The sequence below is a fragment of the Rattus norvegicus genome, chromosome 1, assembly GCF_036323735.1.
Source record: "Rattus norvegicus strain BN/NHsdMcwi chromosome 1, GRCr8, whole genome shotgun sequence".
Taxonomy (NCBI): domain Eukaryota; kingdom Metazoa; phylum Chordata; class Mammalia; order Rodentia; family Muridae; genus Rattus; species Rattus norvegicus.
Genome location: NC_086019.1, coordinates 236,844,050 through 236,861,312, shown reverse-complemented (window position 1 = coordinate 236,861,312; position 17,263 = coordinate 236,844,050). Strand labels below are relative to the sequence as shown.

The window sequence follows — 17,263 nt, the reverse complement described above, 5'->3', positions numbered from 1 at the left end:
AGCAGCTCTGGGATTGTCGGGTCCCAAACCCTAACTTTCCTCCCCTGAGTCCACAAGATGGTCATAGATGAAGGGTTTGAGATCACCCTGACCTCAAGAGTTTTCTGAGACGATACTCACAATGAAGAGCCTCTCCAATTATGACTACACCTTAGGTAACCTGAGAAGCACCACAACATTATGATCGTGTAGGTGCCACTCAGATGGACACTTCTGTGCGTCCTTACATGGACGGCCCCCAGTTCTGTACACATGGGCAATACTAGTTGGATTCAGTGGGAGTACAGTTTTTATTAATTAGAATGAGACATGAAATAGGGAGGAACCCGTGAGAGGGGATGTGGGAGCAGTCGGAAGGGAGGATGTGTGGTATAGTTGAAATATACTGTATGCATACGTGAAATTCTCAGTGAGTAAATTAAAATATCATATTAAAATTTTAAAAATAGGGCTGGAGAGATGGCTCAGTGGTTAAGAGCACCAACTGCTCTTCCAGAGGTCCTGAGTTCAAATCCCAGCAACCACATGGTGGCTCACAACCATCCATAATAAGATCTGATGCCCTCTTCTGGTGTGTCTGAAGACAGCTACAGTGTACTTATATGTAATAAATAAATCTTTAAAAAAACATACTAAAACAATTTAAAAAAAAATTTTTTTAAAGTAAGCCGGGCAGTGGTGGTGCACGACTTTAATCCCAGCTCTGGGGAGGCAGGGGCAGATGGATCTCTGTGAGTTCAAGTCCAGTCCAGAACAGCCAAGCCTGCATTTGCACAGAGAAAGCCTGACTCAAAAAAATCATAGATAGATAGATAGATAGATAGATAGATAGATAGATAGATAGATGATAATCCTGTCGTGTTACAACAGGCTTACTTGAGAGCCACACATATTATAAAAAAAAAAAATAGGTCAGTTTTCGGACCTTCAGCACCTTGGATTCTTATGGAAGTTCTTATGCTAACAAGTATTAGTTTAAATATAGTCTAGTTGAATCCTGTATAAACCCACCTGCATTCTAATACCCAATAGCAAAATGGAGTCAAATATTCTCCCATGTTCTAAGATCACACACGTCATTGTCTCAGCCAGGCAGAGTGAAGTAACCCAGAATTTTGGGTTATCCGTGAAGGGACATGGGTTTCACACGTCAGTAAATGGTCAATATTTAGTGGCCACCAACGAACCCCTTTTTAGCTTGCTTCCCCAAATATGAGTAATTTTCAATCCACATGTGTGCCTAACCATGTGCACATTGATCTCTGTGCTGGAAATGCACATGTGTGAGCTCCAGCAGCTGACCTGTGGGTTTACTGAAGTGTGGAGCTCTAAACCATTTCACCAGTGAACACAGCAAACCACAGTGCTCCAGCCTGGAAGGGTCCGGGAGTCAGGACAAAGCGCTGTCCAGATCTCTCCTCTGTAAAATCAGTGGATCACTGTGTGTGCGAATCCACTGCACGAAGGGGCCCTGGAGCTGTCGTTTGTCATAGAGAATCTCTGGGCCCAGGATACTTGAGAAGGAGAGTGCAGACTGATAGCCTCCTCAGGTGCCCGATGCAAGGTCAAGTATAATTCTCCAAGGCACTCAGCTATCAGAACTTTCCTATTCCCACTGTGCATAAGACTAGACGGAGCCCAGTCCTCATGGTCTACATTCTGTCCACCTGAGTGGCGCCTAGGTAGTCTGGAGGCTGTAAAGTTTCTCAGGTTATCCAAAGTGCCGTCATAATTAGAAATGCTCGCCATTGAGTATGTCGGTCCAGAAACAAAGCACCCAGCTCAAAGTCAGGGTGATCCAAGCCTTTGTCTAGGCCCTTGCTTGTGGACACTGGGTTTGTGGAAAGTTAGGGTTTGGGCCCCTGAGGTATGGATCATCAAGTCCACCCACAGACTGGTGAAGAGGAAACACCAAACCCAGAACAGGGAGACTTGGGCTAACCTGTCCCCAGTTGCAGGAAGTGTCAGAAATCCCTCTGCAGTGCTGATGTTTCTAAGTTGTGCAGAGAAACAGAGGGACACAACTCTACAGAAAACTAACTCCCTGTCTCCTTTCAGCCCTCAACTGACAATAGTTCTTCAGCCAGGGGTGGGAGCTTGTATGCCCCTCCTCCATCCTGAAGCATGGATTTTATTAACCAAGATCATTAGACAGTTTATTGAAACCTTGGTAATGGAGATGTTTTTTTTTTTTGTTTTTTTTTTTTTTTTTATTCAAAGACGAAGTCTGATTTAGCCCATGCTGGTCTTATACTCCTGACTGAGAATGACCTTGAACTTCTAACTCTCCTGCTTCTATCCACCTAGGGCTGGAATTACTGGCATGCATCACCACTAGTTGGAAATATCACTTTTCAACTAGCAACCAAGCCGTGACCTTGTTTATATAAAATGTCTGTGGTTAGTGCACACAGACCATACCAAGATAAGTGAAGTGGACATAGAGGGCAGCCGGGTCAAGGGCTAGGCTGGGGCTTGACTTTATTGCTGGCCTGGAACTCAATGTTTTCCTTGGCCAAGTCAGTCCTCTCACCAGACCCTGCTTCTAGCCTGTAAAATGTGGGCCAGATGGTTATCTCTAATGTCCGTTCTCTCTCACACAGGCTTGGGGTGTCTGATTACAAACCAAATTCAGCAGTCAACAACTTCCAAACACTAAGGGGCATTTTTGGGTGTGTGTGGCAGAAAGAGGTCGTTTAGCTCAGTGGTTAGGAGTTTAGACTGAACATAAAAACCAAACAATTTTTTTTTTAAAGTTCTTCTCTTTTTTTTTTTTTTTTTTGGTTCTTTTTTTCGGAGCTGGGGACCGAACCCAGAGCCTTGTGCTTCCTAAGTAAGCGCTCTACCACTGAGCTAAATCCCCAGCCCCAAAACCAAACAATTTACATGTCCGGTATCCATATGGAAATCTGGAAAACAAACAGCAACAAATGAACAGCTGACAAATTCCATCGACAAGCCTTTCCTTTTACTGCTCCTTAGACCTGTGCTTGAGTTTCCTCTGATAACTCTAAAACCTATTAAGGCCTCTCTCCCTGGGCCAAGCATATACAAACCATCACATTCTACTTCCTGGCCCCCATAGACTTGTTTAAACATTTGAGTCTATGGGGGCCACACCTAAACATAGCATAATGTAAAATACGTTTAGTCCAACTTCCAGAGTCCCCATAGTCTAGAGCAATCTCAACAATGTTAAAAGTCCAAAGTTCTAAGTCTCTTCTGTGATTCATCCAATCATTTTATTGTGATCCCCAAAGCAAGACAGGAAACCAGCTGGACAAACTCCAAACTCTGCATCTCCATGTCTGATGACAAAGTCTTTAGATCTACAACTCCTTTTCATCTTTGTTGACTGCAACAAACTTCTTTCTCTTCTTTTCCACTCCCTGTTAGCAGCTTTCCGAGCAGATATCCCACGACTCTGACATCTCTAACATCTTGGGGTCTCCAGGGCATCTTCGATGTTACAGCTTCTTGTTCCAATGTCTGGGATCCACACATGAACTTCTGGCCTCCTCCACAGGGCTGGCGTCACTTCTCCAGCTCTGCCCTCTGTAGCCCTCTAGGCTCTGGTTAATCCACTCCACTGCTGCTGCTGTCCTTGGTGATCATCCCATGGTACTGGCATCTCCAATACACTGGGGTTTTCCGTTGCAACTAGGCTTCACCCATATCCTTTCATAGGCTCTCTTCATGATGCCAAGACTCAATTCCTTTGTATGACCATTTCAGTTCTGGGCCGTCAACTACAACTGAGGCTGCACCTTCACCAATGGCCTTTCCTGGCCTCTCACAGTGCCAAGCCTAAGCTGTTCTTCATGACCCCTTCATGCCTTCAAACCAGTATCACCTGGGTGACTCTTACACATCACCAAGTATATCTGCAGCATGAGGTACAACCTTGGTTATCTCTGGAACTCAGTCTCTTTGTGCTCTCAGAAAACATTTCCCAGATTTCCCCTCAGTGATGCTGGTCTCTTCTTAATCACTGCTAATGTCTTAGCTCCAGCTAACCAGCATCAATTGTCCCGGTAGTCTCCTTCTATTTATCACTCTAAAACCAGAGCCACATGGCCAAAGCTGCCATGTTCTGCCGCTTGCTGGGGCTGGAACATCACCCCCACCCTTATTCTATTACTAGCTTTCTGTTTTCTGACTCCCTCTCTGCCTAAGCTTGGCTTTCCTGGAACTTGCTCTGTAGATTGACCTTGAACTCAGAGATCTTCATGGCTCTGTCTTCTATAATGCTGGGATCAAAGGCTTGTTCCACCATGCCTGGATTTAAGCTTTTCTTCACCTAAGGCCTGCTTTGTCCCAGGCTGACCTTGAACTTACAGCTCTGTTTGAATTTATCTCCTGAGAATAAAGGTGTGTACCACCATACCTGGATCTAAATTTAGCTTGGGTGAGATCCCACCTTCCTTTAATTCTATTTAATATCCATGAACACAGGATTCAGCTCTGTTTCACTTCCTGGTGCCCCTTTAATACCTGAACCATATATTTTATATATTTCCTTCCTAAGCATGCTATGCTTGTTCAAAATGCTCTTCATGAGACTTAACCAGAGAACAAAGTCTCTGCCGAGCTTTTGTGAGACTTCCTTTGTCAATGCAATTAGCGTAAATCTTTTAACCTTAGCCTTAGGTAGACTCTGCAGACAAGGGCAAAAAAAGTCACATTCTTCACCAAAATACCACAAAAACAGTCTCTAGACCACATACTAAAATTCATCTCCTTTAAAACCTCTTGGGCTAGGTCTACACAGTCCTGATCACTGACAACAACAAAGGTTTCCATATTCCTACCAGGATGGCCCATTAAGCCCCACTTACAGCATTCTATCACCTTCCAAATCCAAAGCCCCCAAATCCACATTCTTCCAACCAAAAGCATGGTCAGGCCTATCATGGCAATACCCCAGTCCCTGATACCAACTTCTGTCTCAGGGTTTTACTGCTGTGAGCAGACACCATGTCCAAGGCAACTCTCACAAAGACAGCATTTAATTGGGGTTGGCTTACAGGTTCAGAGGTTCAGAGGTTCAGTCCATTGTCATCAAGGCAGAAGCGTGGCAGCATCCAGACAGGCATGGTGCAGGAGGAACTGAGAGTTCTACATCTTCATCTGGAGGCTGCTAGCAGAATACTCACTTCCAGGCAGCTAGGTGTAGGGTCTTAAAGCTTATGCCCACAGTGATACACCTACTCCAACAAGGTCACACCTCTAAATAGTGCCACTCCCTGGGCCAAGCATATACAAACCATCGCATGGCCATAAACTCAATGCCTAGAGACCACAAAGGTGTGTGCACGGCCCTACAGTGACCGCCGGGGCTCAGGTCATGCTGGGGAGAGGAGAATTTGTTTCCTCATTTTTCAGCTCCGGGAGGTTAGTTGTGTGGCCTGTGGCTTCAAGGGACCTACCCTCTGCTTCTATTCCTCACTCTCCTGCCTCCTGCTTCTCTTATAAGAACTCTCATGTGCCCTACCCTGGGGAATCCAGGATAATCTCCACATCCAGGTCCTAGGTACCTAGTTAGAAATCAGCAGGCAAAGGTTTTGGCGATGGGCCCCTCCCTCATAATTCCCAGGTATAAACCTGAAGGCTGGTGCATAAGAGGACACACATGCAATCATGAACTCACACCCAGAAGGAGCTCAAAGCCTGGCAGCTAGCTATCTGCCATTATCTCTTGGAGCTTAAATCTTTTATAAGATTGCTATAGAGCTGGAGGCCTTCTGATAAATAACAGAGATACCCCAGTCCCCTCTCAGATAAGAGTCAACTGGAGCAGGCCTGCCAAAGACTTGCACAGGACAAAGACACCCCCCACCCCCACCCAGGAAAGGTCTTTAGTATAGTGTCATGCTGGCCTAGAATGTGCTACCTGATGGTCTCTTTAGAAGCTGCCCACCCCACCATTTATTCCACAATCACTCACATGTCTTGTCAATACTACACTGTGTGCCTCATCTGAATTCTTTTCACAGCGAGGGAAGGCCCAGGGAGCTAAAGTTACTTCCGACAGACCTGGGAGAAGATCCCGGTGATATCTGCTTTTTCTTCCTAGTTTCAATTGGGTTTCCTTTGTCTTCACTGTGGCAAAGCATGGATTTCTGTTCCTTGTATTGAGATCACGTGATTTCCTGCTCCTGTCAGGAAACTCAGAGTCTCCCTCGTTGGGTGCACTTCTATGCTTGCCTGCTGTTCTCCCTTGCTTTCTTATTTTAAAGATTATGCCTTAGGCTCCTTGCTTCTGCTCCAGTTATATTTCTGTGTCCTTCAATATCCACACTAACTCTACCGTAAGTCACGTGTTGTTTTCTTTCTCTCTTCTTTTCTTGTCCCTTTTTTTTTTGTTCTTTGTTTTGTTTTGTTTTGTTTTGTTTTGTTTTGTTTTGTCAAAACAAGGTTTTTCTGTGCAGCCTTGGCTATCCTGAAGCTCACTGTGTAGACCAGTCTGGCCTCAAACTCACAGAAATCTGCCTGCCTTCTGCTTCCCAAGTGCTGGATTAAAGGTGTGCACCACCACTGCCTGGCTCATCTAAAGGGGACACTGGTGACTTATGCTCATGTAATAGTTCCTGGGTGTCCCTATTGCCATGTGATAAGGTCATTGTGGTGGATTACATTCGTAAATACTGGATTAAAAAGCTATTGCTAGGCCTCAGATGGTGAGTCCTTTTGTCTTTGAGGTACACTTACTTGGTATAAAGCACCACTACCTGGATCCTGAGAGGAGCTTAAAGATTCCTCCCGCTACAGGGGAGGTTCTGATGCTAACGTCCTGTTCCCTATTGGTTCTTCATTTGTCAGAAAGTGGGCAGAAGGTAGGGGTGGGGCTTTCAGGTACAGGAGGCAGGAGAGGGACACCAGAAGAAGAGTTTTCCACCTTGCTTTAGAGGAAGAAGAATGTAACAATCACGTGAAGTCTGTGGCAGGGGTGCGGGTGAGGGTGGTGTGAGGGTGGGAGGAACTAGGGCCTGTGGCCACTAAAACAGGCAGGCGGCCAAAGGTGTTTGGCAGGGGCTAGGTGGGACTAGCCACTAAGTTTAGGGCAAGCAGAGAGACGGAGATAATAAATTACTAAGAGCACACTTTTCCAGGCGAAAGATGTCTGTGCCCAGTAATTGTGCCAAGAAAGCAAGTTGTAAAGGAACAGAGTGTGTGTCTTTTATCCATGGGTTCAAGGGTCTCTGGCGGGGCTGGTGACAGCAAAGGCGGTAACATTTTAAAACTACATGCAACATTCCCCTGTGGTCACCTGCTGCCAGCACATCATGACCAGGACATGTGGCTTTTCTTTTTGGGTTTCCTGAATATCTCTCCAGAGGAAATTCATAGGATCTATCTAAGAGAAGCAATCGTACCTTTACTGTGTACTAGCAAAACAAAAGGATGAGGGCGGATGTGAAACTTGGTTTCAGTCAGCCAAAGAAATTCTGGAGTTGGGCAAGTCACATTACACTTGACTTCCAGACTCCTGATCGAAGGGGCAGGGGTGGTCCCACCATTCACTGGTGGTTTGATGAGGCTCAAATGGAAGGATATGTTCTCCATGAGCATCTTGTACTCTTTCTCTTTCTCGACAAGATGGCAAACTCCCCACTAATCCCCATTTATTCCTCTCCAGAATACATCTGTCATAATAGCAACTGCAAGAACTGGAAGTTAACTTGACCTGAGACTTTCAGTTTTGTTTATCTCTTCTGTAAAAGCTTGGGTACGCGTTCTAGAGCAAACGACCCAGATTCTCTCAGCAAACGAAAGCTAACCATTTAAGTAAGAGCAGTATGACCTAACAGCCTCTCCCAGCTAGAGCTGGCTCCTAAAGCGGTCAGATGTGCCCGTGGTTAGGGGTTTTTATTTGTTTGGTTTTTTTTTTTTTTTTTTTTTTTTTTTTTGGTTGTAAGAGAAAACCAAAACACTGGGGATTTTTAGAGCAGAAACACATTTTTGGTTAAAAACATAAAATGCTTTTGGTTTAATATATGATAAAATATAGTTTTGTCCTATACAAGAAGAAGAATGTTCCAGGACGGAAGTAGACAGTGGAGAGGTCAACACTAAGAGGCTGTTCCAAGAAGGCTTATAGAGATTAAGACTTAAGGAGAATGTGATGGAGTTGGCGCTAATTAAAAGTTATTAAAATGTTCCCGAGGCCAGCCGTGTGGTGGTGGCGCATGCTTTTGATCCCAGCACTCAGGGTACAGAGACAGGCAGATCTCTGAGTTTGAGTCTGGCCTGATCTACAGAGTGAGTTCCGGGACAGCCAGTCTCAGAGGGGGGTGGGTTTCCTGAAGCCATGGGGTGGGGAGAGAGCTCATGCTTGCTTTGTGCCAGTGAGGGCTCGAGTTCAAATCCCCAGAACTCACATAAAAGCCGGACACTGTATGCAACACACTCCTGTAATCCTAGTAGACCTACAGCAAGATGGGAGGTTGGGACAGCGAATGCCTGAGGTCCACAATTGGGTGAACATTAGTTAAAATGGAATCAATCAACCTGGGGCCTGTGCATGTTCGCACCCAAGCCTCACCAAGCTCAGCGCTCTCACTTTAGGGCAGCTCAGCATTTGCAAAATCCTAATTTTCAAGCAGTGTCAAGCAGTGCTGTAAAATTGGTATTCAAGTCAATATAGACCATTAGAGAGCAAGGTTGTGTGGTTCTAAGAACAGAAAAGGCAGGTTGGTGGAGCTCTGGAAGAGTTCTCACCTAGCATCCGTAAAGCCCTCGGTTGGGTCCCAGTGCCTCATGTGCACACAAGTCTAAGAGAAATCACAATAGTGCTTCTTGGGTGTGAGAACGGAGGCCACCTTCCAACATCCCCGTTGTCCGTCCCTTGGGCTTCTGGGCTTCTTGGTGGTTGAGAGCTGCCAAAAGGGGGGCTTACTCTGCAGTGAGTGGGTTCCGGACTCTGGAGGGAAGCACTGGCAGGCGGGCCCTGCTTCATGGGAAATGCACCCTCCCAACTCTGCCCTTGACCGTCTGGAGTTCCCTGCACAATCAACCTTCAGCGCCAGCCATGCCAAACAGGAATAACAACTATTCCGCCTGGGAGTATAGGTGAAATGTGACATCTCCCGAGGTAGAAAATAGAGGAGTTTCCATCAACACAAGTCCTCCCTCCTTCCAGAGAGGGGGTGGCCATCCTATCAAGCAAAGTGATTAACTTTGAAGTAAAGGGATGGCAAAGTCCCCAGGACAGTGGCTGATTACTTTGGAGGATAACAGAGTAAATAAAGCTCATCCCTACCCATGGGAGCAGGGGCTCATCCGGTCCCTGGGAAATACAGTAATTACTCACTTGTGGGTAGAGTTTGCAGTGTTACACAGGAGAATCAAGTCTCTGTGACTACAAGCTGTCTTGAGAGCTTCAGACCACCACTCCATACACACTTCATTGTGCTTCTACCTGTTCTTAATGGTGACGTGGATAAAGACTGCTGTTATCTGCATTTTGGTCCCTTGTCTCTCCTACCTTTTCGACTGTTCTACTCTACTGCTTGCTTCACACAAGTGTGGCAAAGTAGAGGTGTAAATGTCGCCATAGGGGCAAAGGCAGAAGGATTGAGAATTTGATGCCAGACCAGGCTATTTTGTGAGTTCCAGGCTAGCCTGGGCTATGTCATGAGTTTTCATCTTAACAAAACAAAACAAAACACAATCAAAAAAGCTCAGCGTCTTTCTTCCCTACCTTTAGCTTCATGGGAGTTCTATGTCCGTCACCACCAAAAAGCATGGCTTGGACCTGTTCAGGCCAGTTTCAGAGTACAACATGGCTCCTCTGTTTTTCCTGAACAAAGGTTTTGAGGGCCTGAGCAAGAGAATTCTACCCATTCCCTCCCTCCTTCTGGAACTACCCTTAGGTAGCAGTGGTCTGATTGCTTCAGGTCCATTGAGATGAGATGGCTTGGTGGGTCACGGCTCTTGCTGCCAAGTTTGATGATCTGGGTTTGATTCCCAGAAGCAGGAGGAGAGAATCATCTCCCATGAGTGGTTCCTTTGGCCTCCACACCTTTGTTGTGGCCCACATGCAACCACACACATCCTGTGCACACAATAAATTGGTAAATCTTTAAAAATAAATGCGGTTTTTAAAGAGGCCAGGACAGACACCATTGTTTGCTGTTAGGGGAAATCGAAGAGAGCCAGGCTGAGTTGCTCCCTCCCTCTGTGAAGAGGGCCCGTGGCAGGAATAACAGGAAACTGCCAGCCACTCGAGAGAAGAAGGCTGAGAGAAGCTGAAAGGAGCCCACAGTCCTGAAGAGATTGACCAATCGACTGATCAGTGGTTCGTCCCGTGAGAGAGAAGACAGACATTACCGAAATAACTCTTCTCACGTTTCCCTGCTTGCTTCTATCTTCTTCCTCTTAACCCCAAGCCTAATAAAATTCCTTTTGGAGAGCATAGATAATTGTTGGATTCTCAGGGCTGGTTAGGTCAGGGACATGAAAAGTATAAAAATAAACAATGAATTTTAAAGATATTTTTAGGACCACAAAAAGCTAAAGAACCCCAAACATCGATTGACAAGAAGTACCAAGCTCCAGGTTCTAGGTCAAGTCTAAATGTCAAAGACCCTGTGCTGTGCCAAGAAAGGGACAAAGACAGGTAAGGACAGCCCTTGTTCCCGTTGACAGGAGGTCCATATAAACCACCAGTGGGATCAGGATACTTCGTGGGCTCTGGAGAAAATCTAAAGGCTGGCATGCCCCAGTGTGATGTTTTGCATATGCTTGGAGCAGGGAGTGGCACTATTAGAAGGTGTGGCCTTGTTGGAAGAAGTGTGTCACTGTGGGGGTGGGCTTGGAGATCCTCCTCCTAGCTGCCTGAGGATGTACAGTCCGTTCCTGGCTTCCTTCGGATGAAGATATAGAACTCTCAGCTCCTCCCGCAACATGCCTACCTGGATGCGGCCATGCTTCTGCCTTGAGCCTTGATGATACTAGACTGAACCTCTGAACCTGTAAGCCAGCCTCAATTAAATTGTTGTCCTTTATAAAACTTACATTGGTCATGGTGTCTGTTCACAGCAATAAGACCCTAACTGAGACACCAAGGAAGCCCTAATTTGTGATAGGCTATCAGAAAGAATGTGGTATTATTGATGTTATCTCTGGAAGAGCTGGGCTGACACTGGACAAGTATTTATGTACCTATATGGCTTCCTGAAAGACAGATGGAGTTGAATAACCCATCTGTAAATGAATAAAAAGCCTCTTCAGGGGCAGGCCAAGACTTCTCAATACTCTCTCGAGATTTCTCACAGAGATCAAATTTGGTCTCTCATGTGAGGAAGCATGGACTCCCTACCCACTCATGTCTGAATCTAAGTGGACGACTGAGCTGAGGACTCTAGGAGGAAGCTTTGGGACTATCCTACCTGTGTTTTTTCTTTTCTTTTCTTTTCTTTTTTTCGGAGCTGGGGACCGAACCCAGGGCCTTGCGCTTCCTAGGCAAGCGCTCTACCACTGAGCTAAATCCCCAACCCCCCTATCTGTGTTTTTAACATGGGGTGTCCGACTTTGTAGCAGTTTTCCTTGATGCTGGAATGGGTATGTAGCTTTGGCTAGGGGCTGCCTCTTGGCCATGGTTTAGTTTAACCCTATGGCTGAAGGGTTAGCCCCTGGTAGACAATAACCTTAGCTTCCATAGCTGCCTGTTAGGCCTCGTAGAGTGCATATGTCCAGAAAAGAGAGTTTTGGTCCACCTCAAGCTGGACCGTAGGATTTCTGATAGTGAAGTAAATACTAGATTTCCTCAGGAACTTGTGAAACAGCTTCCAATCCAGATGGTGCCATTTGCCTTGTCTCTGGCAGAAGGCACATACGATTCTCCATTGGCACACTCCTGTGGTTGTGGATGGGGTGGGTTGTGGGCTGTGGAGACAAGAACTGGGGGTGAACCACAACCCAGAGAACCACCTAGATCAGCGATAGCTGGTTATTGTTCCGTAGAATGTGGACTTACAGGAGTTGAATCTCCCATTTTCCCAGCATAGGGCTGAACCTGAGATGTGCATGTGAAAGTTTCGCTTTGCTAACGTTGCCCAACTCATTTCAAAGAGAGCTCACTGCATGAGTCAAACACAGCAGAGTTACCAACTCGACGCCACTCACGTGCTGCCTGCCCACGGCTCCGGCGCCCTCACCTTTAAGCCCTGAAAGATATACTCGATAAAAAATAAAATATTGCTCAGCCTGACAGTCAGGTTATAGACCGGATTCTTATCTCTAGACTGGGGAGAAAGCGAACTGATCAGATCACCATCTTCTGTGTAAAGGCATGTGCAATCGAGTCAAAAGCATCCCCACTTCTAATCGCTAGGACATCTGGAGTCTGACATTTGTTCCAGTGCCTGGGTCTGGGTTCGTAGCAGCAACAAATGCTTCGAGATGGTTTTGTCCCTCACCCAACTGGTTATACATACAGGGAACGCACTGGGACACTTTTCGAGCTATATATAGCCGACAGACAGGCAGACAGACAGACAGACACACACACACACACCTAGACTTTACGCTAGGGATAGGTAGATGAATTTATTCCTTCTGCCACAAATTCCTGAGGAATGTTGGCTTCTATCTAACCTCCAGAAATCCTTCCAGAGTTATCTTAAGCTGAGCTTAGACTCAATTTTGGATCAAGTCAGTGGGTCTACCCTTCTGGGGGGAAATGGGGTGCCCCTTGGACCTGACAATGCTTTGTTCTGCTTCCTAAACAAAGCACAGTTTCTTTGCTGATGGGATTGCACTTCGGGATGACAATAAAAACAGACCCCCAGTTATCAGGCTTTTGCTTCTAATTCTCTAACCTTGGTGTCTCGGCCCACAACGATTACACTGACACCTAGTGAAGACTTACTGGCATCTGGGAAGACAATGGTTCTAAAAACTGTAGGCTGTTAAAGGCAAGTTCCAATTCCCCTGTAATCCCAGCATGCAGGAGGAGTCTGAGGCAGAAGGATGGATTGTTCAAGGCCAAGCGGGGCTACAGAGAGTGAGAGCCTGCCTCAAAAGGAGAAAAACAACCACAGCCCTTCAGGCTCTGAATAAGCCATGTCCGTTGCTTTCTCTAAAGAATCAACTTCTGGGGCTGCAAAGTTGACTCAGGGAACTGCTGCTCTCCTGAGGCCCACAAGGCAGCTGACCTAGGGTACCCTGTGCTGTTTTCTGGCCTCCTCGGGCATGAAGGCATACACACAGTGCCCAGACGTACCTGCAGTCAAAACACCCATACTCATAGAGTGAAACGGAAGAAAAAGAATCGGTGTCCCAGCTGCTTGTTTTCCTTAAAAAGCAGAAGTCAGACTTCCCAACAGTTCCTGGAGCTGCTGGAGAAGAGGCTTCAGCTACCGAAATGCAAGGGGCTTAGTAACATCAGTGGACGGCAGAGGTAGTTTTACTGAGCCTGAACTTGGGGAGGCGTCTGTCTCTGGAGCTCAGAAATCTTAAAATTCTATTTCCCACAGCCATCTGTGGGGTCATGTGTAGCACATACATTCTGCTTGTTTTAATTTAGGGAGGGGCGTCCTATAGCACAGCCTGGCCTTGAACTCATGGGCAAGCCGAGGCTGACCGTAAGTTGTTTACCCTCTTCCCTCTTCCTCCTGAATGCTAGGATCATAAGGCGTGCACCAGGGCCAGGTTTATGTAGTTCTGGGGATCGAATCCAGGGTTTTGTACCTGCTAGGCAAATATACTACCACTGAGTTATTTATTTTTAATATCGAGATATTTTATATATAATCTATATTATTAATATCTAGATATCTAGTTATTAAAAATATCTAGATATTTCCGTATCTAGATCGTTATGGGTTTTGTTTTTTTTTTTTTTAACATTTAGTGGAGTGTGAGGAAGTACATACCACAGCCCACAAATTCAGATCAGAGGATATCTTGTGGGAGCTGGTTCTCTCCTACCACACGGATTAAAGTCAGTGTTAGGGTTTAAATCTCTGCTCGAGCCCGGAAGAAGAGGAGAGGAGAGGAAAGGAGGCCGGGCATGGGCACGTGGGGGGAAGTGGGGGCGGGATGGGGAGAGAAGGGACAGGGAGGAGCAAACAAGAGCAAAGAGAGCAAGAGGGAGAGGAGGGGGCAAGCAGCCCCCTTTATAGTCAGGCATAGCTGGCTGTTGCCAGGCAACTGACTATGAGGCGGAGCATACCTTGCTGTTCCCAGGTAGCTGTCGGGGGTGGAGCTTAGACAGAATAGCAACAGTCAGGTCATCATGCTTAGTGGCAAGTATTTCACTCCCTGAAACTGTGGGTTGGGGTGGAAGCCAAGAAAACTCACTTCAGAGATAGAAGTTTAAAAATGAAAGCTTTGTTTCCTTCTCCAGCAGGGAGGAGGCCAGTTCGGGACCTGAACCCTGTCCTGGAAGGGAGATTGTGTAACATTTATATAGGATGGGAGCACAAAGCAAGGGGAGCGGGGTGGGCTGTTGCATTGACCAATCATATTTTGACACAAAGAGGTAAGCAAGGCGGTTAACATCGGTGACCGGGCCTTATCCGGGTCATGGGGTTTCAGGGTCCTTGAGTCAGCTTTTGCAGTCAGGTCCTCTCCTGGACTCTGGTCCGGAATCTAGAAATGATAAGGGAACAAAGACGTGGGCAAGCTACACACAATTAAGTCAAGGCAGGCAACACATTCACTATTTGCGTCCCTTGGTTTAGATAACGGCACCTTCCCTCTTTACGTCCTTTACGGGTAAACAGACAAGCATGAAACACCCGAAGAAGCAGGACCGGCGTTGGTTCCGGGGTCTGGGAACGTGGACGCAGTTTGGCCCAGTCAGCGTGATGGAACTTGTCCCTGAGATGGCTGGACTCCAGAAACTGTCTCCTAATGAAACAAACATCATATCAAGACCTAGATTTCCCTTTTTTTTTTCTTTTTGAAGGTGAAACCTACCTCCTGGCTCGCACCCAATTAATCATATTAAAAGTGACCATTTGGAACGTTTCCATATTCTTCAAGCCTGGCACATCTATCTGGTTCCAAAAGCATTTTGTCATCTGAAAAACCCCTCAGACGTGTTAAGCAGTCCTTTCTGTCCTCTCTGCCTGCCTGTGCACCTCTGTGCCTTGCTCTGGGTGCCTCAGGGCCTCAGGGAAATGAAGACAGTGGGCTCTGGCTGCCTTCACTAGCATCCTGTTTTCAAGGCCCCAAGAGCAGGTAGTCACAGTTCAGTTGTCCTAAAGACAGGCTTTTATTGTGAATAAGGTTTTGTCTTGCTCGTTTGTTTGTTGTGTGAGGAAGTACACACCACAGCCCACAAATAGAGATCAGAGGATATCTTGTGGGAGTTGGTTCTCTCCTAACACATGGCTGCCAGGGATTAAAGTCAGTGTTAGGGTTTAAATCTCCGCTCACTCCAGGTTTCTCTGTGTAGCCCTGGCTATCCTGAAACTCACTCTGTAGACCAGGCTGGGCTTGAATTCAGAGCTCTACCTGCCTCTGCCTCCCCTGTGTTGGGATTGAAGGTGTACTCCACGCCACCACTCCTGGCTCTGAATACGGTTTTGTTTTGTTTTTTTAATTGAAGAAATTGAGACTTTATTCTTGGTACTTCTGGGTTTTTGCTTATCAATTACTGACGTAGAAAAAGGAACCGAGGCTTGAGATGACAGAGGAAAAGAGGTTTTACATCATTATCTGGCTTTTCACCGAGGTGATAATGAGGAGGTGGAAGAAGTAAAGTGAGTGTGTGGGGAGGATTAAACTAGGCCATTAGAAATATTTAACAAGGAAAGATACATCTCGTTCCAAGTCACCTTTCCACAGATGTAGACTAGGTTGCTGTATAAAGACATAGTCATGCTTTTTGTCTGTTTCTTCTTTTTTTTTTTTAATGTGTATGGATGCTTTGCTTGTACGTATGTTTGTGTGCTGTGTTTATGCTTGGTGCAAGAGGAGGCCAGGACAAGATGTCGGGTCCTCTGGATCTGAGGTTACAAGCAGTTGTAAGCAGCCCAAATGTGGGTGCTAGGAATAGAACTCAGATCGTCTGGAGGAGCCACAAGTTCTCTTAACCCCTGGACCCTCTCTCCAGAAGCCTAACCTTTTATCCACCTAGCCAACTACATAGGGTTAACTGGATGACGGGAAAGCCGGTCTCTTCCTATTTTCATAATCCTATGCAGATGAAGGTCCACCCACTATGTAAATCCTGAAGTTAACCTGTAAGCCTAAGGATCTCACAACTCCCTGGAATGCTGGGAGTTGTAGTTCTTGGAAAATAACAAAGCCTCCTGGGAAAATATGGTTGCTTGTAACCCCCTTCAGAACATGTACTGAGGTGACTCAGCTGGGGATTGCAGGTAGTGGTCCTGGCTGAAGCCCATCCTGATCAGTATTTAATTAAAAGGTTGCTTCAAAATTGACTCAAATGAGGGAACTAGTTTTTCCTCTGTGAATCTCAGGATTAACGCCTCCCCCAGAAGAATACCAATAGATATAATGAACTTTGGTCATGAATGTGGTCAAGGGTCTTAGAAAAATCCTATTAGCCTTAATTCTCCCGTGGGGGAAATGGCAGCACAGCCTGGGGAGGTAATGAATTCTCAGAAGTTCCTCAACATAGATGTGAATACAGTTCAAGTGACTCTGTTTTGCACACGTGTGGCAAGGTGCTCCAAGTTCTCCAGGCATGGAGGGTGGGCAGAAAGGGAAGAAGTCACACTGTAGGCTCGACATTCATGGAGCTCAAGGAGGGCCACTTTCTTCCAGCACAGTCGGCCTCTACGAACTCTTAGACATGTGGCCCAGTCTTGGAAGACAGTTGAGGACACCATGGCTGACCGTTTTAGTTTAAGTAAGTGGCACAATCTGCAGACCCCCACCTGCCCCTGAGTCTAATGCAGTGTGTGAGACACGGGACCCTACCAGGTCGTTCTCCTGTTCCTGCTTCTGGTGGCTCACTCTGGGAGAGACTTTCATGCAAGGTCTATTGTTGCTGCCTTCTTCTTGGGAACATCTTGGAAACCCAGCAGCTGCAGAGGCTATTTTGGGTCCAGCTTGATCTAGAGAAGGTCATCGCTCACAGGGCAAGTGAGATTTGCCCAGGACAGATTTTGTGAGATTATGGGGAGCCTGGTATTTTGGGCGAGCACTTGTAGATGTGCTGAGCTCTGGCAAGAGCACACGTCATGAATATTTAAGTAGACTTGAACAGTCCGTTTTCAACACGGAGCAAATTCGGTTAAGTCAGTGTTCTCAGCCTCCAAACTGCTGAGTCATGCACTCC

General features: G+C 46.3%; 1 long non-coding RNA gene across 1 annotated transcript; it reads right to left on the bottom strand.

The window, feature by feature from the left end:
- Window positions 1–4,151: 4,151 nt before the first annotated feature.
- Window positions 4,152–15,620, bottom strand: LOC120100017 (uncharacterized). The gene is made up of 2 exons (XR_010063230.1): window positions 13,881–15,620; window positions 4,152–11,889 (listed from the first exon to the last, which is right to left on the bottom strand). It is a non-coding gene; the product is annotated as an uncharacterized LOC120100017 (long non-coding RNA).
- Window positions 15,621–17,263: the final 1,643 nt, after the last annotated feature.